General features: G+C 43.0%; 1 protein-coding gene across 1 annotated transcript in view; it reads right to left on the bottom strand.

Moving 5' to 3' along the window:
* Nucleotides 1-18,649, bottom strand: part of LOC311247297 (equilibrative nucleoside transporter 2-like) — a gene marked incomplete at its 3' end in the record, with an annotated part of 116,511 nt that extends 97,862 nt beyond the window's left edge. The window contains exon 1 of the mRNA XM_084337656.1: nucleotides 18,488-18,649. The remainder of the gene's footprint in view (nucleotides 1-18,487) is intronic.
* Nucleotides 18,650-21,937: the final 3,288 nt, after the last annotated feature.

The following is a 21,937-nucleotide window of genomic DNA, read 5'->3' as shown; positions in this document are numbered from 1 at the left end:
CCTGCAGTTGAATAAATAGATAAAGGTGACTAAATATGATGAAAGAGAATTTGACACATGACTAAAATAAGAAATAGCTGACAAAATGAACACTGGTGGTGGGTAGGGCTGTGACTAGTCGACAGCTAATCAATTATGAAAATAGTTTGACCATTATCATAATTGATTAGTTGGGTCTATGATATGATGCACCTCCAGTTTTCCTTTATCATTATAACCGTTCAGCTCCTTTACATCTATTTAAACAACCGAGTTGGGTACCGAACTTTGTACTTTTAAGGGTACTGAGAGATATCAGTGTTTTTTCAATGTATATTTGGTTTATAACTGATATATAGAGACGAGCTTTAACACTTTTGTAAAGGCCATATGAGTGTTTTGGTTATTATTATTACATGAATGTTTAATATTGATTGGATTTAGATAAAGTCATTGAACCGTCCATTTTGGAACCTAGAACCTTCTAGAGCGGTGTGGTGATGTCATAGACTTTCTAGAACATAGAACATTCTAGAACCACCGTATGACATCATGATAGAATATTCTGGAACATTCGTGATGGCACTGTATGATGTCATAACCGAACCTTCTGGAACGTTTGGGTCTCTATATGTAACTGAGGGGTACAATTCCCTGACTGTATTGAGAGTATGGTATCATTAAACCACTACTTAGTTATGTACTTTAATTACTGGCCATACAGTACACGGTATATATGATGAACACCCACACAATAACACAGCTTAACAAAGAAAGTCCTGTTTAGAATATTTATTAGAAGAGCAGCAATAGTAGATTACAGTATTGAGAATTATGAGTCGCGCTTATATGGCGAAGAACACTTAAATAGGTCAAGAGCGTAAGTCCATGAGCATATTACGGGTATAATTAATACCACCTGTAGCATAAGAATTATATAAGGTACACTCGTAGGTCAGCTGGAGATACTAGGGGGGTTCCCTCCGGTTGTAAGCCAGCAGGGGAGAGGAATTGTCGGGAGCAAAAGTCTGGATCAACGAGGAATAAAGAGACTCCAGGTACAGGAGACTGTGCAATAATCCCTTGGTCCTTAGACAAAGCAACAGCTATACTCCGGTATGCATTGCAGCATGGATGAAAGCTAGCCAGACTCTGGGTCCTCACAGGGTAGATCCCACACGGCAGTGGGGTAGACGGTTCTCTGCTCCAGCAGCCACAGTACCAAAGCAATATAATCCAGCCGGAAAAGGCTCTGCATTCGTCGGTGTAGGTTATCCAGTGTACATATCCACACGGTTCTCGTCTAGGACTCCTCGGATGGCGGCACAAGGTTAGGCCGCCCAGCCTGGATAAGCACACTAGCTCGGTACGATGAACCGGTGGTAATGCTGGTCACTGTAGAACGGTAGCCGCACGATACACTATAAATAATAAACTATTACTTTATAATAGAATAAGTCGAACTCGACGATACAGCGTTAAGCTCTGACACTTTAGCTATCAATTCGCACGCGGTCTCAAGGCTCTATTTAGGGGCAAAACGGGCCCACTTCACAGCACGTTGTATCGTGGTGAAGGCTTCAGCTTTTAGTTACTAAGTCTAAGTGCTTCTGTATCCACCTGCGCCGTATTTATACGTAAAGTGAATAATCTAGTGCCAACCTCATTTCTGTCTCGTATTACTGCGCAAACCTGGGCATGTTGAGACATGTCTTAGCGGTGGCTTTGAACTAGACATTGGGGGTATGGCCGTTGGCGCCTAGGGGGTCGCTGTCCAATAGGAGAACGAATATTATGGTCTGGCCTGTACCTAGGTAAAGGGATATTCCGTGTATATGTACAAAGAATATACAAGGGATATCATACGATATACAAATATTATACAATATATCTCAAGTAATAAATATATATATTCGGTTTAATCTGACCCTTTGTAACACTATATATAGCCACGATTCTCTCTCTGGGTCAGTTGCATCTTCGACCAGACTGGACAGGACCGAAAGGATGGACTCAACAATGAACTGAAGCCAGAAGCCAGCAAGTAGATTCACGGCTGGTACACTACGAAGGAATTTTCCTGTGTGGAGTCGGCGGTGATCTTGGAGACTGGGAAGATACAGTTTTCTTACCTTGTAGTAGTATGTGCATGAGTGACAAGAATATTTAGGAAAGTAGATTCAGGACCACTTCTGTAAAGAAAGACTATGCAAATAAACCATTTGAATATCTTTACTATACACGGAGCGGCTGTGGACATTGCTTTTCTTTATCAACGGACGTACTACTCACGAGTAAGTCATTTGACCAGTGGAGTGGAGCCCCGGCCCGCACAACTTTGACACATTCCATGATAATCGCCTTTTACTGGAATATTCTAGAACGTTGTCATTGTTCGGCCATGTCATGAATCGTTTTCAAATAAACGCTAGATTATCGATAGTATAATTATGTGTACGCACACACGCTCTTGCGGCGAGCCGAAAATCGAGTCTCCTATTTCCTGACCGCGAGCAGAGTCAAACAGCCTATCACCATAATCGCATAAAAGCTTATATCTCTGTGAAAACGAGTCTGATTATCCTAATACTGATAACATAGATTCCTTACCCGAGAGAAAATGGTATCCAAATGGTTTATTCCAATTCCCAATCGCCATTCGAAAAAATCGCTCATTTGATTGATCCATCGTAAAACACATTCGCCACGGCTCCGAGGCTCCAGAGTGAACTCTGGTAGACCCCGGTTACATGAGTGAGTACATTGAGTCCAATCCAAAAGGGTGATTTACCATCTGGGAGACGATAGGGGGCGCTTTTTTCACATCTGAGCGCCGGGGGTGCCTGGATCTCCAACGATAGACTTGCTTGATGCAATATGATTTCAGATCGCTAATATAAAAAAAAAAGGAAAAAAAAATATATTCTCGTGAGTGGGCATTCAACCCGCGGGGGTAAACACGAGAAAACTCATGGATGGCATTCAAAGTGTTAAGAAGGTAATACCATTATCATCATTACCATTATCATCAGGGTTTGCATGTGTGTCTGTCTCTAGTCAAACTAGACAGAGCTCAGGGCATGCAGAGGTCGCCATCGGCACATAAACAAACTGATAACAGCTAGGCAGCAGGAGACAGAGAGCAGAGCGATGGAGGGTTTGACAGTAATGAAACGTTTTGAATGTGTGGTAAAGGTTATTAGCAGTTGTCATGACAGCGCGTCGCATGACAACCAGGAGAGGGGCGAGGCATCGTTGCTATGACGAAGATCCTATAAATCCGACAGTGTTTCCGGGTGTAAGGCAGACTAGGGCAGACCAAGAACGACTAAGAACGACTTTGAGACGGCTCCCTAACTAGCACGAGGAGCGTTTTGGCTAACGACAAAGCCTGAGCCACTATTGGACTGAATAGCAGAAGGACGATAGCAATGACAATACGAATTGGTTCCCATCTGATTATGAGGTTCTGTTTATGTAATAATAAACAACGCTCTTTCAAGAAAGGTATTATGCTGTCAAGGTGTCGAATTCTTACGAAGGTGGTGAATACTTATGCCTGCGGATTGCATTAACGGGGAATGATAAGGATTATCAGCCAGTATGAGGAGACGTCGGGGGAATAAAATACACAACGCAGGGTCAGTGGATGAAGATGATTACACAAGCCAAACAGACGAAGACGTGATACTGGCTGATTGATCAGAATCCAACAGTACCGCCCGAATTACATCGGTACTACAGAGTACCGACTCACACTAGATCAATTGGTACCTTTACATGTTTAGTATAAGTATAAGGTACTAGACAAGAGGGAGCCTTTTCCACAAATATATATATTACTGTCCTATCTCTTGGGTCTTTGACCAGATGAGGTCAGAGGAGTTTGATAATATTCACTGAGGATGGTCAGATGTTGATATTTAAACTTTATTTAAAAACTTAATACATGATCATGCGATTTATTTAGTGATGTGTGTTACAACAATAAAAAAATAACAATGTTGAAATTGAGAAGTTTGTACGTGGAATCTTTTATAACTGAAATTAAATGTTATGTTATTGCAGAGAGTTAAGTACAGAAAAAATTTACTGTTGGGTACCTATATCGGTTCAAAATGTGAATAGTACACAACCCTACAGCTATGTGCACTTTTTGTATATCATACATTTACAGATTGTTTTATAATTTCTTTTTTTGCATAAAAGCGTAGCTTTTTTTCTTCTTCTTTTTAATTTCCCCATAAATCAAAAGTAATAATGTACCAATTAATCGATTATCAAGATAGTCGTTAGTTGCAGGCCTAGTGATGGGATGGAGGGTGAGTTTAGGGAACACATGAAGCCGAGGCACAATGAGCGCTCCATTCCCACGTCTGTGCCGCCCAGGGAAGAGGAGCAAGTGACCCTCCACATCAAACTCCTATCCAGAGGAAGCACCTGCTTCAGAGGAAAAGGTGAAACTCCCGTTTCATCCCGTGCTTGTTCTTGTTGGCACTTGTATGAGCTATTGTATTTTAAAGGTCAAACCAGTGATCCAAATCTAAATAAATGGGTAGGATCCACCACCAGAAATAATAAATAAGAATGGAAACGTGGACTTCCGGTTATGGCGGAGCACTGACAAGTCGCAGAAACTTGCCTCGCTACTAACCTTCTGAAAAACACTGAAAGAAACAACTAAAGGTTGCGAAAGCTAGTGACATACTGGAGGCAATCAGATTGCATGTTGGATGCAATAAAGGGCATCAAAGGAGTGATGGTAATACATGCAAGACAAATCAGGAGGCCGAAGAAAGAATAGCAGGCAGAAGAGTAGATAACAGCCCTACGACGGAATAATGAAAAACGTTTGTAATCGGAGAAAACCGAAGGACCAGACATGTGCAACTTTTTGGAGGAATGGCTTCCAGAGTCCTGGGTGAGACACTCAAGTCCAACATAGTCCTTAAGGGGGCACACCGGACTGGCCAGCATACACTGACCCGATCGGCAGCTCCCAGACCGATTGTGATGAGATTCCTGAACTACAGGGACTGGGAGAAGACACGCAGAGCAGAGGTGATCTGGCTCCATCAGCTGAGAAACGCAAGCAGCAGCGACAATTTGGCGGAGTTAAAGCCCATTTTTCGAGCCACGGATATATACACATTACAGATTGCTGTATCCAGCCACACTGGCAATAACATGCGACAACCAGCGTGGAATTTCCAAATCTGTGGAAGAAGCGGAAAACTATCTCTGAAAGATACTATTTGAAGAGCCTCGCAAATTGAAGATGGAAACATGAGATAAGCCTACTATGTTTTTTTTTCTCCTACAATTTAAATGTTTTCATCTCGCAAAGAAGGTAACGACTCCAGTTTTTGATTCAGAAACCCAATACATTCTTCCTTTGAGACTCTCACAGTAAGGTCACATGATCACTGCAACACAACAATATGATGTTAGTCAACAAGGAGGACTTTTATTTTCTCCCCTTCAGGGTTGAGTACGGTGACTCACATGAGATGTCCACTTGTTTTCTATTATAAATGAGAAGCGATCACTGATGATGGAGATCTGAAAAAACAGACCTGTTGGGTCAGAAAGGAATACTTAATACAAGGACTAGAAAGTTCTAGATAAGATACTCAAGAGTCTGTAAGGTAGGGACCCTAGAGACCTGTGATACTTTGTAGAGTATAAGAGGGGGGGGGGGGGGGGGGGGGGGGGATATCTTAAAGGAACATGTCAACATTTTGGGAAATTAGCTTACAGTCTTCTCCAGAGAGATACAAAAAGATAGATACCAGTTTCCTCTCTGTGCGTTCAGTAGAAAGCTATCTGGCTGCACGTTAGCCTAGCTTAGCACAATGAATGGAAGCGGACAGTGCCGGTTAGCCTAGGCATTGTCCAACTAACACCTCTCCCGAAGGCTAACCGGTACTGTCCCCTTCCATTCATTGTGCTAAGCTAGGCTAACGTGCAGCCAGATAGCTTTAAAACTGGTATCTATCTTCTTGTCTCTCTCTGGAGAAGACTATAAGCTAATTTCCCAAAATGTTGGCGTGTTCCTTTAACCATCAACATGATCATAGACTAGGATATAAAGCCATGGCTCAGACTTATCAACATGATCATAGACTAGGATATAAAGCCAAGGCTTCAGACTGATCAACATGATCATAGACTAGGATATAAAGCCAAGGCTTCAGACTGATCAACATGATCATAGACTAGGATATAAAGCCAAGGCTTCAGACTGATCAACATGATCATAGACTAGGATATAAAGCCATGGCTCAGACTTATCAACATGATCATAGACTAGGATATAAAGCCAAGGCTTCAGACTGATCAACATGATCATAGACTAGGATATAAAGCCAAGGCGATGAACATGACTGCTGGGCACTGCACTCTTGGCCTCTCGATGAAGCGTGAAGCAAGCTCCATGAGGAGACGGGTCATTACAGCCATGTTATTTCAGGGCCTGGCTGTGTGGTGAATTTGTCTGGTCAAAAGTCATTACATTCCAACTAGACAGCATGTTTGACGCAGTGGAGCAGAACTGATGAGAACACGAGGGTGGATCCTAGACGAGGACTAACAGCAGCATAACCACCAACACACAGACATGGAGGGGAAGTCTGTGTCCAGCTATGTTTTTTCGGACAACCTGACTCAAAGCGAGCGAGCGAGAGCCCATGGTATTGTATTTTTTTTTTTTATGTCTTTTAGTCTACTTTCATTCTGATTTAATTACTGGACTGTCATTATTGTTATTATTATTTCTGTTATTGTCCTGTGATTTATTGTTGATTATTACATGGCGTTTTCACATTCGCCGAAATGCTTGCTTGTGATTGGTCAATAGCGCGCGTCAGAGGTCAGTTATCAGACAATAATGACCGCTGTGGGACAATAATGACCGCTGTGCGCAGCTGTTCGCAATCAAGCCCACAATAATGACCGCTGTGCGCAGCTGTTCGCAAACTTCGCAATCAAGCCCACTGACATCAGTGCAAACTGCCGGCTGCCGGGGAAGCTGCTGGGGGGCGGAGCGACGAGCACTCAGCGGAGCCAGAACCAGTGTTACTGTTGCGAGTCGATGTAAAATGAATTAGGTATATTGTTAGTAAGTTAGCCATGTAATAAGCGGGATAATGTATAGCTATACTCGATCATTGTCGCAAAATAATTGACCTTCACTGACGTTTAAAACACCTCGCCGAGGCGGCTCGGTATTTTAAACTCTGTGTCGGTCAATTATTTTGCGACAATGACCTCGTAGCTATACATTATCCCTTACTTATTACTGTTACTGTATTGTATTGTTCGTCTTGTTTCATGTATAAAAAAAAAGGGAAAATAAAAAACATTTGTTCAAAAAAATATATACATTATATAATCATACTTGTAGTTGTATTATCGCCACCACGCAACAAGTCAAAATGCTCGCTATCTGTAAACAGCTCCACTGTCTGTGTGTGTATACTCTGCTTTGGTCAATGAAGCTTTGGTCTATGAAGCATGATAGCCATTAGAAGGTGACCTTATGCTTGCGGGGGGAATCGTTTTTTTTCTTTGTCTCAACTAAATCACATTTTTCATTTCTTACATCACCTGTGTGCACTTTTATAACAACCCAGTAGTTGTTTTCCACGTATCACCTCATTATACAAATATCTTTTAAGTAGTAATCTTAAAACAAAGTCTTTATTTGTCACGTACACGTCCTACAAGTATAATTGCAGTAAAATGTTTCTTCTGCTACAACCCCTCACCACCCACAAGACTGTGCAAGCATAAAATAAAACGGATGAAAGATTTAGGAAACTCTTTCCATAAAAAAAAAAAGCCTCAAATAGTGGACAGTAAGCTCAAACAATCCCAAGATGTGCAAAAACGAATAAAATGAGTGTGTGTTGTAGTCTCTCTATTATCTAATCTACCGTCCACTATCTGCTCCTTTGTCTTGCTGATTCATGGAGTGGAGGGTTCTTCACCTCCTCTAGGTTGGACCTTTCATTATTGACCACAGCTGTGTCATCTGCAAACTTAGCGATGGTGTTGGAGGAGCACTTGGCCCCCAGAGTGCTGTGTACAGGAAATGCAGGAAGGGACTCGGAACCCACAGGAAGTCACCAGACACCCGAGATGGGGGTGCGGCACATGCTCAGGTGGAGCATGTTTGGGGACCAAATTTAACGTAGATGCGGACAGATTTTAAGTGCACAATGACCTAGGGCTGGGCGATATGACCAAAAACGTTATCGCGATAAAATTATAAAATGATTTTCATATAACTCTATATCGATAATTATCGTCGATATAATGTCTGTCAAGTTTAATTAACTTTTTATGCCCGGCACCGATGGACGGGCTATTAATAGACTTATTTTTCTGCTGTGAATGTCTCGAGTTGATGTCGTCATCAGTCCGCGCACGTTAGCCAGAGCGAGCAGTACTGTGTATCCCATGACAATGTACTAGTAAATATCCCTAAAATACTCTGTTCCACCACAATACATTGCAACGACGTCCACCGTATATCACACACTACTCTAACCGTGGCATCAGAATTCTCGCCACACACATACTCGGCACGTAAATATATAAAAACAGCGCCGTGCAAGCTAGTTAACCTAGCCAGCTTAGTTTACAAGCGATGTATTCCATGACAATGTACTAGTAAATATCCCTAAAATACTCTGTTCCGCCACAATACATTGCAACGACGTCCACCGTATATCACACACTACTATAACCGTGGCATCAGAATTCTCGCCACACATACTCGGCACGTAAATATATAAAAACAGCGCCGTGCAAGCTAGTTAACCTAGCCAGCTTCGTTTACAAGCGATGTATTCCATGACAATGTACTAGTAAATATCCCTAAAATACTCTGTTCCGCCACAATACATTGCAACGACGTCCACCGTATATCACACACTACTATAACCGTGGCATCAGAATTCTCGCCACACACATACTCGGCACGTAAATATATTAAATAGCGCCGTGCAAGCTAGTTAACCTAGCCAGCTTCGTTTACAAGCGATGTATTCCATGACAATGTACTAGTAAATATCCCTAAAATACTCTGTTCCGCCACAATACATTGCAACGACGTCCACCGTATATCACACACTACTATAACCGTGGCATCAGAATTCTCGCCACACACATACTCGGCACGTAAATATATTAAATAGCGCCGTGCAAGCTAAGTATCCTAGCAGCCTTGAGTCCTGAGCTGTGGTGCGTAAGGACGTCATCACGTAACGTTGGTTGTTAGTGAGTGAGCTGAGCCGAGGCTGAACGGAGCCAAACTTGGAAAATCGATATATCGAAACTTTGCGACCACGTTTCATGTTTATTTCGAGGAAATAATTTATCGCGATATTTATCGTTATCGTTTTATCGCCCAGCCCTACAATGACCTCCATTTACCCTCCTTGGTCCCAGGTGGAGCTTGTATTATGCCGAGTGTGGTGACACGCTTTGGGGGGTGTTATGATATTGGACGCCGAGTGTGGTGACAAGCCTTGGGGGGTGTTATGATATTGAACGCTGAGCTGTGTCAATGAACACTTAGGCTTGGATGCGAGGGTGCACTTTAATAACTAACCAAAGGGTTTTCCACTTTTGACCATACATACTTAAATACAGTGTTTCATCTAGGGCAGGGGTTCCCAAACTTTTCAGGCCAGGACCCAGAAAATAAGGCGTCAGAGAGCCGCGGCCCAATGCACATCGTCAGGCTTTTTTTTTCTTTTTTTTTTGCCAGGCGACCGATTTTTTAAGCCAAATATCACTTCAATCCTATTAAGTTAGTTCAAGTTAGTTATTCATTTATATGTGCTATTTATGAGAGGGCTAACTTGTTGCAAAATAATAATGATAATAATAATAGCCTCATTAAAATACTATTGTTGCTTCGGTTGTTTTCAGCGTTTTATGTGCATAATCTGTTATTTAGTTTGAAATGTTCGTTGAAATAAGTAGATTTTTTTGTTTTTGTTTATTTATTAAGTTAATATAAAACCATATAGTCACATTTTAGAATACAATAGAATAGAATACAACTAGAAACACTGTCCTGGCCTGCTTCTAAGTTCAGTGGCCTGACAAAAAAATATATATATATATATTTTTTTTTTAAATCATCTCGCGGCCCACCCGTGGCTGCTCGCGGCCCACCTTTGGGTCGCGACCCCGACTTTGGGAACCACTGATCTAGGGAGAGGAGGGGGGGGGGTAGGCCTCCTGTAGCTCCAGGTGTCACCATGGAGACGTTCTGCTGTAGGGTGGCCTTGTTCCAAACAAACTGTCGACTGTTTGGTCACAGACACATAGGGATGTTTTTTAAGTTAAGTTATACTTTACTACTCCCCTTGGGGAAATTTCTCATTTGCATTTGACCCCTCCTAGCTATTCAGCAACTTGTAGATGTGCGGTTTTAAGGCATCTCCGCCGTACTTCTAGTGGTTCTTCGCAAGCCACGGCGTGCCTTAAAATCGTTTAATGCATACCTACTTGTTTATCCCTTGCATATTTGATCCATGCCAGGATTTCTGAATCACGAATCATGTTTACCTTACGCCAGCCTGAGCAGGGCCGTAGCCAGGGTTTAGAAATTAGGGAGGTCCATTTATTTATTTATTTATTATTATTATTATTATTATTATTATTTTTATTGTGTAGTCCGGGGAGGTGGGAACGAGAATAGTTCTCAGCCTTCACCATACAGCCTATTACCCTTGTTGTATCCCTGTTGTGACTGCAACTTGTTCCTGTTCGTGGATGACTCAGCCCTGCTGGTCTCTGACAAGAACAAGTTGCAGGTTGAAAAAACCCTCAGCTCGGAACTCGGCAGAATCTGCACCTGGCTCACAGATAACAAACTATCATTACACCGACAGGGGAAGCATGTGGTAGTCTACACTCTTCCCAGACAGACAGTAGGGCAGCGCAAAGACAAGGAGGCATAAAGACAAAATTGGGGAAGATGGGAGAAATAGTAAAAAAAAAAAAAAAGGGCAACAAAAGAAAATAATTTCTTTTTTTCAATACCACTGCCACACATCTATTTTGTATTTCTTTCTACTAGTCCCTTTTCATTCAAACATTAAACTTGAAGTTCCTCTCAATATTTTGATGTGCATTTATTGGGTTACATAGATATTCCATTTTAAAATTGTATTAAAAGATTATAACTTTCTTGCGCTTTTATTTTGAAGCCAAAATCGCACCAACATCAATAGACGTGAAACCACCTCGTCACGTTCTTGGTTCTGTAGCGTGAATGGCATTAACCCTTTCACTGCCGCACTACCAAGCGGTTAACCCTTTCACTGCGACAATACACAGAAGGTTAACCCTTTCACTGCCACACAACCGACGGTTGGTTAACCTTCTGTCGTGTGGCAGTGAAAGGGTTAACTTTACCTGGAACACTCATTATGGGTGTGTCAGCTATTCTTTTAGTTCCCAATCAAAAACGTTTCCATTTTGTTTGCCGATTTTTCTCTCTCCCTTGTTGTATAGCCATAGCCAACATATAAATTGTAAATGGTGTATTTATATAGCACTTTACAATTTTGTTCCTCACATTTACCCATTTACTCACACCGACGGCAACCATGCAAGGTGCCAACCTGCTCATTGGGAGCAATTAGGGGTTAAGTGTCTTGCTCAAGGACACATCGACACGCTGCCCGGGAGGGGAACCTTCCGATTACCAGACGACCGCTCTACCTCCTGAGCCACTGTCGGCCCCATATAGTCAGCTAGCTAGCTTGCTATCACGGGCGATATAACTCATTTTGTGCAACAGTAACCTAGCAACAGTGTTTGTTTACAGCTCTCGTGTGCAACACATTGTTTGTGAATCTGAATCGTTCCTCACTGTGTTGGCGCTGTGCTGGCATTAGACTAGTAGGAACAAACGTATAAGGGAACGATACCACCCGCCATGCACCACAGTTTGGGAACCACTGCTTTAGAGGAAACACGACTAAAGCCTTCAGAGGGATAATACAGTATACAGCCCGACTGATTCATTTGTGGAGAGTTCACGTACTTGCAGTTGTATGAATATAACTTTTGCCATCCACCCACAGCTTGTGGATTCAGAATTTCACCACCGTCATTCCTTAGCAGCCTAATCAGTTTATTAAAGACTATTGAAAGACAGGATCGCTACCTGACAATGAGACTAGGCCATCATCTTATGGATTACATTTTCAATAAAGAACGTTTAAATGCCTACAGGACGGGTAGTTAACGGCGGCAAAGAGCCAGATGCTGGTACCATTCATTTAGTCTGTGGCTGGTAAGTTTATCTACTTTCCAGTACGGCAGTAGATAAAACAATCACACTCTTTTCTCTTCTAAAATGCATCATTTGGCTGCCTGGTAGACAACATCTATGAATCCATCAGCACATTATCACAAGACAGTCACAAGCGCATATAGGAAACAGACAGGCTTTGGTGAAAGGCTCTACTCACATCCTTTGGTAATGCTGTAGTCCCAGTCGTCTGTTCCCAGGCTGCGCTACTAGGGAAAGCCTTCAGAGTGGGGGGCGGGAGAGGGGAGATGTGGTATCTACAACTAGCCAGCAGCCTCGGAAGACTGGAAATGTACTGCTTCACCTCCACAGTGGTAAGACTCACTGGGTGCCGGGGACACAGGACACTCTTTGTTTGTGTGTTTGTGTGTGTTTGGGAAGGGGGGGGGGGGGGGGGCGGGGACAGCAGGCTTGCTCACTGAAACCCTTCCGACCTTGCCCCAAGGTAAATCCTGACCGGACTTGTCTAGAGACTTGTCAAGTAGGTCCATTCATAGTATTCTATCACAGACATCGTGGTCACAAACAACAAGCGACTGTAATCGACTAGCACAGGGGTGGCCAACCCGCGGCTCGCGAGCCGCATGCGGCTCTTTGCCCGTCAATGTGCGGCTCTTCCATCCATAAAAAAAATTTTAAAAAAATTTAAAAAAAATATTTTTTTTATTTATTTTTTTACTCTTTTTTTACTTTTTTTTTTTTTATGTCACTCATTCCATAAGGACGTAGAATAAACATTTACACTTTTTTTTTAAATGGTCCATTTGCATGTTCTTGGTATCTGAATCTAGGGACATATATGGATCAGTGTCAGAAATAGTGTGTCTGTTACTAGGCTTGAGTAAATTGTAATGAACCAAAGGAGAATATCAATTCTAAATAATCTTTGACTGTAAATAACACCATGCTAAAATTGACCAAACCTGAAAAATCTAAGCAAATGAATAAAGGGAAGATGATTAAACAGAAGGTTTTGTAGATACAGTACTGAATTCTGCCATCTTTTTTATAATGTAAATTTCTCCACCATTTTTCATCATATTGCAACACAGTTTTTTGCAAGACGTTCACAGAAAGGTAGAGAAACTAACTGCGTTCTGTTTTATGGCAATAACGTTCAGGTTTGTGGGAGATAATCCCAAAAAATAAGAGAAATTAAAAAGTAAATCCAGAAGTCAGATGATTGACAGGGGCTGGTGTGAGCTGGGTAGGGTAGTTTTTTGAAATTTGAAAGCCCTGAGTCTCTTCCTTCAAAAGACTACACTCACTTTTGGCTGTGCCACTTCCTCCTGTCAATATGCGCCGGTTTCCGACTCAATGCCCTGAGATTTCTATAATCTTATATTTCACTAATAACAGTTAAAATAATTGGTAAACAAACATAATGCTGAAAATATACACTTTTACTGTATATCTCGGGCTTAAGAGGTTAACCCTGTGAGGCCCAAATTAAAAAGAAATTAGCAACTTCAGAGGCCAGAGGGTGGGACATATAAACACATTTACTATCAAATAGCATTGTGAGGCTGAACAACAGGACCAATTGACTATACATGTGCTTAAAGGGGAACTATCTTATAAATGGCTTTTTTCAGTGTTTACCATTGTTTCTTAGCTATGTGGACTTATATTAATAGGATATATGTCTCTAATTCTCATATTGGCGAATTCTTCCAATTCTCCTCTCACAATATTCACCCTCACTGAACCGAGTCATCTGAAAATGTGCATATCTGTGATGTCAGAGATTTCTCAGCTGCATAATAATGTGGCAGTTGATGTGGCAGTTGGCACCAGGCCACACAGTGGTTGGAGCCCAGCCTCAAAACGGCTTAAGATCTTGAGGTAGAAAAATGCGGTTTTTAGTACTTGATTAGAAATACAAAACAATGCATTTTTTTTGAAAAAAACCTAGGTGTTCCATAGACTCACAGGAATTGTGTAAAAGTGCCCAAATAGTGAAAGAAATAGTAAAATAGTTCCCCTTTAACATTTTTAAATAAACATTATTTTTTTAAATGGCTAAAAGTGATTTTGTAATTTTGCAACCGTGGGTCTCACAGGGTACTTTTAACCCTGTGAGGCCCAAATAAAAAAGACATTAGCAACTTCAGAGGCCAGAGGGTGAGACCTATAAACACATGAAGGGTGCCGTGACTGAAAAAAAAGGTTGAGAAACGCTGGTATATGGTGTGGCTCTTTGTGGTACCACAGTAATTTTTTTGTGGCTCTTAGTCTCCGACTGGTTGGCCACCCCTGGACTAGCAGGTGATTGATTGGTCATTAAATGACAAGCGTGGCCAATGAGCTGTTGAACAGTGCCATATTGTATGGCAAAACAGGTCATGATGAGAGCACTATAAACAGGCCTATAGTTTACAGCTTTGCACATTCAAAATGATTTACTACGGTGGCCCCTCATAGTAGATTCACTTATCGATTTGGTATTAATCTATTAAGAATTTGTTTGTTGATTTCTATGACGTCTCCGTTAAGTACGAGATTTTATGAAAGGCCCTTGCATTATTACACACAGGGAAACAAATTGTACATATCTTGTCAATTTAATCAACTAGTAGGCTAAACGGATTTGCTGACAAAGTCCTTGACTATTAATGGACTAAGAATTTCTTAAAATCGAGGACAGACAGCTGTTCAACTGCCAAACTTATCTCCCAATGAAGAGCCAAATGCCCTAGATCTGTGTCTAGACACCCGATTCATCTATGGCCGTTTAATCTGGTTTAAGAGACTTAAAGCCAGATCAAATCACTTCTAAAATGTGTTCTCAGATACACTGATCAGTCACTGCTTAGTTGTAACGCCATGTTTACAACTAACCCTGGTGTATGGAGGTTGTACCTAGCTACACTTGCTGTAACTTGGTCATACGTTTCAAAACGGTGCCATGTTATAGGCAACAAGATTGTGATTAGAATAACATAAGGTTGGATTCTGTGACAAAACATTTCTTTCATGCCTTGAAAACACTCTTTGGGATAGATCTCCATGGAAACCTGTCCGATCTCAGAACACTGAGACGGTGTTGTTGAGGCAATGCGGTGACTGGAAGCTCACTCCGCTTCACCCCTGTGTAACTAAATAAAAACGTCCATGTTACATTTAGCCCTGCATTAGGACTCGCCCCCGCTCACCCTACTAGTACTAACCTGGCTCTAGGTATAAATTGTATTTGTTTCATACAAAGAAGTGTATTGTGTTCGCACCAATTCATCAGACTTTCCTAGCAAGTGTTAGAAGAACCAACCCTCTTATCTATTTAGAATGAACCCCATCACTGGCGGTCAGGTGGCGTAACGGAGATTGCGTTCGTCACCAACCCCGGAGACGCTGGATTCGCCTGTTCGAATCCAGCTCACAGCTCCGGGGTTGTCACCAGCTTGGCTGGCCGTTCACACTAATACAATTGGCAGTATTAGAGGGTGGGAGAAGCTGGCGGGGTGGGTCCGGGTCGTTGTAAACAGCGACTCCTACAGTTCAGTCGGGGCGCCTGCTAAGCGCGGATAGGATCTAAGTGGGATAGTGTGATCCTTCCACACGCTACGCCCTCTCAGTGAGAGTCCGCGCTGCCAGGTGAAAAGAAGCGGTTGATTGGCTAGACGTGTGTCGGAGGAAGCACGTGATAGCCTCCACTCTCCCAGACCGACTGTGGGGGTTAAGTGCGCAGCGACCAGGAAGGGGGATTGGGAATTGGCATAACGACTAACATTGGGATGTGGGAAAAATCTGAGGAAAAAGGAGGGGGAAAAAGATTAAAAAAAAAAAAAAAGAAAAAAAAAATGAACCCCATCATCCAAGGGGTAAAGTTGTAATATTTCACTTCTGCCACATTCTGTGGAATTGTACAAGAAGAACGGCACTGGTGCTAGAAACAAAGTGTCCATTTGTAGAGATCTGTATCTTGCTTGTATAAAAACACGATTTAAAAACGTTTAATAATTTAGCAAAAACCACCCTCCCTCCCCTAGGTTCGCCACTGTTCACTAATGAATGAATTAATGAAAACTTTATTTAACAGATTGCAGAATGGGTACAATACAGTACGGCTCAATACATACAATTGTTAACACATCCTGCGCCAAAAACGTCGTACAACGTGATTCAAGTTCATGCTAATTCTGCCATTCCACGGCGTACGACGTTATTGAGATCATATTTCATTTTTTCCCCATGTTATTCATAATTCCCTCACGGAGCCTGGTCTGATGCAGTGGGAGCCTGCACAACTCTGCAACGCTTCAATACTGCCGCCTGGTGGATGATCGGCGAGTTACAACCGGAAATGGATCTCTTGTGATCTCGGTGCACCGGGGAAATGCGTCCGGCACTCACATATTGTTACGGGACTCTAGACACACATCGTGTATATGGATCGCTGCCATAACTCAATAATCAAGATGATTTGGGCGTTTATTATTATTATACAAACCAGAAATGGATTGAGTCGATCGCCGTCAAATAAGTGGGATCTTTCTCCTCCAGTCTCATCGGCGAACGGTAAGAGGATGCGGACGTCATTTTCAGCGCGTTTGTTTATTATTATTCATGCAAACTGCTCTAATCAATATATCACCCATACTACATAAAGCATTTACTGACGATCACGGAATTATAAACGACCCACCCACCCACCCCCCCCCCCGTTCATCCGCGCATGATAAGTCATAACGTTTAGGATCCTGTACAGTTGAAATTTTTAATATAGCGTGTATCGCCAACAAACTGCAGTTGATAATCTATATATCCGTTTATGCCTATAAATCACGTTCTAGGAATTACTGCAGAAAACGATAAAAACATATTTATATTCTAGACGGTATTTTCGTATGAACGATAGATAATCGATGTTGAATGGGCCATAGTAATGTCAATTTAGCAATACAATTTAAAAAGTTATAGCCCTGCAAAGAAGGTAAACATCTCCATAGGCTTAGACTGGTGGCAGCGATCATACATTGATGGATATAAGCGTGGCAGTCAATGTGTTTTAAGGGGATGCAGACCAGAGAAAGACGTTTGTCTTGTTTACATCACGGGTCCCCCATTTTTTATTCATAGTGACATTTATGACATACACAACATACAGGTATATAGTTACATTTGTGACATACATGCAAATATACAGTACTGTTACCCATAGCTCCTGACTAATGACTGCCTTTGTGCCAAGTGACGGTAGATCTCATTAACCCGGATGATAAACCTTCCTAACCTAACCCTTGTGTGTTACACCTGGGGGGTCATTGGCCCAGTCAGTCAGTAATCCACACATTGCGTCAGACCGCCCACGTGCTCACCAGACGGCGTGAACATTAAAGGCAACCAACTTGTGTTCAGCAGACGGCAGGTGCCATATTGCGCGACACATTTCCCTCTAACCAACACAATGACGACTCCGATACTATCGCGTTTCAGCTAGGTAACGTTAGACATGGTCAAGCATCCCCCTGCTGCAACTATATGCTTTTATTTTCTCTATGCCTGTAACGTTAGGTCCGAGCCGTATATATATATATATAGTGCCATGTGTGCACATGTCAACGGATTTATTCCAATTGTTTTCAGAGAGGGGACACTTTGTGTTGAACCCGGTGGCACGTCAAGAGCAGAGGGATGCTCGAGGGGAAACAAGCGTGTCTGTTTGGGAGGGAGGGAGGGACACGGCAAAGCAAAGCAGTCATTCTGTGTCGTCGTCGCATCATCGTGTCGATAATGAAGAGAGCGACTCTCGGTTTACGACTGAATCAACACATCGGTTCTTCTTCCTCCTCCTCGCACTGTAGCGTTATGTAGGAAACTATCAAAAGAGGGAAGGGTCATCACGGCTCTGCTTGGTGCCACTCTGCAGGGATAAGCTAAATATATACCAAGAAATGTACACCGTCACCAACCAATATATCAAACGTTAGCTAGTTAACAATGCTGATAACTTTGAGGTCTGGGGTATTAACCCGTTTAAATGACGGGTCATAAACGAGGACATGGCTGATCCAATTCAACCCAATGTCGGTCGAACTGAACGTTTCCACCACACTTGGCACCAATGTGGGTCCACCACACGCTGGCCAGCTACTACACTAGTGACGCGATGACCTTTCCTTCGGTTATAGTTTCCGTCATGTAGAGAACGAGCTGCCGCCTCACCTTGAAGAGACGCACGCGGTGGTGGTCAGTGTGTTGTTCTCATGGCGCTCCAACGGTAAACAAAGCTGGCGATGGTGGTGTCGTTAGAGAAGCCAATCCCTGCTGGGTGGCATCAATGCAACAACGGGACAACACATCCACGTGGCGGGAACCCAAGTTAGCTAATTTACAAATGGCTAACAAAATATAAACCTTGGTAAGCTTGCACGTAGTGCGTAACCGTCATCTCCGACCCGTTGCTGTCTGCGGCGGCTGTACACATAATATGGACGCCCCTCCCCCACGACGTGGGATCACTTTGGTCCCGCCCCCCCCTTTTTTAACATTCGAAGCTTCGATTGAAGTATTCGAACGAAGCTTCGAATGTCTACACAAAAAATTTACTTATTTTTAAAACTAAATCCTCAATTTGAATAAAGTGATTAATCTGATTAAATGAGTCTTTTTCTTTTATTAAATACACTTTCTTTAATGAATATAACTCATCAGTTTTGTCAACATAAATAATCCAATAAGGCACGGTTGGTATGAAAGTGATGGTGACGTCTTATAGTATAATATTAGTGTAGCCTAATCTTTAACTGCAACTGTGAAGAAAACCCCATTGGTTTAAAAAAAAATAAAAAATTATAAAAAATTCGAATGTTGATTTAGAATTCGAATGTCAACATTATGATCGAAGCTTTGAAGCATTCGGTACAGCCCTAATAATTAGTAAGAGTAGGTAAGGGATATGTACAGATATAGTATCTAGCAGTTATGCCAGTAACTAGTTACTCTAATCTGACTTTTTTCAGTAAATAGTAATATAACTTGTTACTTTTTACAAGCCAGTAATCTTTTTTTTTTATCCACTTTTTCTCCTTATTTTTCTCCCATCCCAATTTCGTATTGCCAATTCTCCCCTCCCCTGTCTTGAACGTTGCTAGACTATGCCTCCCGCTGGTCGGCTGTAGTGAGGATAGAAGCCTTGCATCACGTGTCCCCTCCGGTACACAAGGAGGCAGCCTGTCGCATCGTTTCACCAGACAGCGCAGACTCTCAGTGGCGAGGAGTAACGCATGGGAGGCTCACGCTGCCCCCAATACTTCCATTTTTCATCCACCTTTTTCTCCCCATTTTTCTATTTTTCTCCCATCCCAATTTCGTATCATCCAATTCTTCCCTCCCCTGTCTTGAACGTTGATAGACTATGCCTCCCACTGGTCGGTTGTAGTGAGGACAGAAGCCTTGCATCACGTGTCCCCTCCGGTACACAAGGAGGCAGCCTGTCGCATCTTTTCACCGCAGCAGCTCGAACTCTCAGTGGCGAGGAGTAACGCATGGGAGGCTCACGCTGCTTCCTGCTTCCGCCGCACCGGCGTCACCAAACCGACCTGTAGGAGTCGCTGTCCACAACGTCCAATCCCCACCCATCGACTTCCACCCGCTACCTCTGTCAATTGAGATAGTATGACGACTGGCCCAAGCCGCATGCAATGCTGACACCGGGATTCGAGACCGGAGTCTCTTGCATTGGTGACGAGCGCAATCTCCGCTACGCCACCCAGCCGCCCTACAAGCCAGTAATCTGATTACAGTTACTTTTCCAAGTGGCTGTGTGTTACTATTTAGTTACTATCTCATAATGCTGATGATAAGAGAGCCAGGGGTACAGTCAGCTAGACCGGAGATGGGACAGGCGCTCGCGCACGCACGCACACAGCCACACACACATGTTTACGTTTATAGCTGATTTTAGAATGGCTTCAGCATGAAGTTAAATCAACTATCCAGTTCGTTTTATAGTGTAATTTGGCTACTTGAGAGTGAGAGTGATTGATTGATTGATTGAAAACTTTATTAACAGATTGCAGAATGGGTACAATACAGTACAGCTCAATACACACAATTGTTAAGGGGATGCAGACCAGAGAAAGACTTTCGTCTTGTTTACATCAGGGTCCCCCATTTTCAATTCATCAGGACATATATGACATACATGACATACAGATAGTCAGTACTGCTACATCTATACATTTATGACATACCAGATTTGCAAATACAGTACTGTTTGTGATACAGAAGGAGTCAAGAAAAGGGAGTATATACATTTGACGTAGAAACTGTACATTGGAGGAGGTTGGGTGGGGGGGGTTCCGGGGTTGGGTACGTTGGAGAGAGATTCATGTTACAGTACGTGCAACTTGCCGAGTACGCACTGAGTCCGTTGTCTCAGAATGGATTTGGTAGAGAGAGAGAGAGAGAGAGAGAGAGAGACTGGATAACGTTATCACTTACCTAATGAGACGGGTGATGTTGCTTCACAGAAGCAAAAAAGTCCCCTGAAGACTCCGATTGAGTCCATTCAAATGCTCAAAAATATCTGCCATGTATGCCAATTTGGCAAGCCACTGAGCATCACAGAAACTATGTGAAAGATCACATTTTGAGCCTTGATAAAATTGACAGTTCTTACTGCTTCGTCCAAAACTGTTTTGAGATCAGCAGGCATTTTTATGGCAGCTAGGGCCTCCCTGTGGATGCAGCTAGGGCCTCCCTGTGGATGCAGCTAGGGCCTCCCTGTGGATGCAGCAGCTAGGGCCTCCCTGTGGATGCAGCAGCTAGGGCCTCCCTGTGGATGCGGCTAGGGCCTCCCTGTGGATGCAGCAGCTAGGGCCTCCCTGTGGATGCAGCTAGGGCCTCCCTGTGGATGCAGCTAGGGCCTCCCTGTGGATGCAGCAGCTAGGGCCTCCCTGTGGATGCAGCTAGGGCCTCCCTGTGGATGCAGCTAGGGCCTCCCTGTGGATGCAGCTAGGGCCTCCCTGTGGATGCAGCTAGGGCCTCCCTGTGGATGCAGCTAGGGCCTCCCTGTGGATGCAGCTAGGGCCTCCCTGTGGATGCAGCAGCTAGGGCCTCCCTGTGGATGCAGCTAGGGCCTCCCTGTGGATGCAGCTAGGGCCTCCCTGTGGATGCAGCAGCTAGGGCCTCCCTGTGGATGCAGCTAGGGCCTCCCTGTGGATGCAGCTAGGGCCTCCCTGTGGATGCAGCAGCTAGGGCCTCCCTGTGGATGCAGCTAGGGCCTCCCTGTGGAGGCAGCAGTGAATATATTCTGCTTGCTGAGCCACTGCTTTTATGCTGGTAAGTGCAGAGCAGGGGAGCAGGTGCGTCAGTAAAACTCATCACGCACAAGCGCCACTATTTACCCATAATGATAATCCTAATTTGAGAGAATAACAAACTATAACACCATGTTTTATATTACACAACGGTTTTACAATTTTATTTTTAATAAAAAATTATATTATATACATTTTCTATTTTGTTTAGTTTGGGAACCACTGTCCTAGAGTGCCTGAGCAGTGGACAGCTGTATATATGGCCTGATGGCTGATGACGTCTCATGATGACCTGTCTGAGCAGCCAATCATGATTTATGACGTTATGCACTTTCAATAAAGCATTATTTAA

The sequence above is a fragment of the Notolepis coatsorum genome, assembly GCF_963971535.1.
Source record: "Notolepis coatsorum genome assembly, chromosome: 1".
NCBI lineage: Eukaryota > Metazoa > Chordata > Actinopteri > Aulopiformes > Paralepididae > Notolepis > Notolepis coatsorum.
This window is presented reverse-complemented; position numbering and strand designations above follow the sequence as displayed.